Source organism: Lactuca sativa, chromosome 4, assembly GCF_002870075.4.
Source record: "Lactuca sativa cultivar Salinas chromosome 4, Lsat_Salinas_v11, whole genome shotgun sequence".
NCBI lineage: Eukaryota > Viridiplantae > Streptophyta > Magnoliopsida > Asterales > Asteraceae > Lactuca > Lactuca sativa.
This window is the reverse complement of record NC_056626.2, coordinates 266,206,787-266,208,105: the sequence shown is the minus strand read 5'-3', so window position 1 is coordinate 266,208,105 and position 1,319 is coordinate 266,206,787.

Sequence of the window (1,319 nt, the reverse complement as noted above, 5' to 3'; positions counted from 1 at the left end):
TCCCACCAGACCACATCTCAACGAAGAAAAGGAAATAGGGTGGACAAGCCTTCCTAAGTCCTTCAATCATTATTTATATGCATCTATACAAGCACAAACATACATCTAACTACGCTTGAGTGTGTATCAAGTGGAATGATATCGTGAAGTATAAGTGTACAGTGTGGAATAACCGACTTGTGAAGTATAAGCATACAGTGGAATAACCGACTCGTGAAGTATAAGCGTACAGTTGAATAACCGACTTGTGAAGTATAAGCGTACAGTGAGGAATATCCAAGTCGTGAACTATAAGCGTACAGTGTGGAATATCCGAGTCGTGAAGTATAAGCGTACAGTGTGGGATAATCGAATCGTGAAGTATCAGTGTATCATGAAGTGGAAGCGTTATCGAGTAGGAGTTTAAACTAGGTAAAACCGAAGCAACGGTATCTAACAGGTAAAAGTAAAAGTATATGAAAAGAAAGAGAGCTTTGATGAAAACCTTTGAAAACCTTTATACTTTGGAAAATCACAACCTGTTATTATTCGGTAAAATAAGTTTGTAAATCTTTAGAATTTCTTTGGAAACCTTTCATAAACCAGTTAAAAAATGAACTTTGATAAAACGATATAAGTAAGAGCTTGAACAGGCGAAAACATTTTAGAAAACCATTTATAGTATCCTACTCGGTAAAACGGTTTACAGTGTGGTAAATCATTGTGCATGCGGGTTATCAATCACATGTGATTGATATGATAACTGACATGTTTAACTTGTATTCCCCCCTATAAAACATGTAAAAACATTAAAAGGTTCATTCAGGGGTATGAACTCACCTGGTGTAAGTGGATCCGACGAATGCGCCGGTTGGGTGCTTGGTGTCAAGTGGAGACTTGGACACACTGAGTGACCTATTTAACATATGATAACATATGTTCACATACAATTAGTACATTTAATACTAATTTAACAAGTACACACACCCTAAAGAGCGGAAAACACTTGGTTAATAGTTTGGGGTGTCCCGGGTAACATTTAAGGGCATGGATGGCTTAGGAATGGAGTTTACTCTTCAAGAGTAAGCTCACCATATGGTGTTTACGGCCCTGGGATACTGCCCATGAGTTTACGGCCGTAAACTCATGGTGAGGGTGTTCTAGGATGCTTAAAGGCCTCATATCAATTGTGGAATTTTGCTAGACTCAAATATCAAATGTGTGAAGGGGTTTAAAGCATCAAATGGACCCCGTGAGGAGTTTACGGCCCTAAGCAAGGGAGCTTACGGCCGTAAGCTCCTATATCCTGTTTCCTTTGGTGTTTTAAAGGCTTAAGTGGT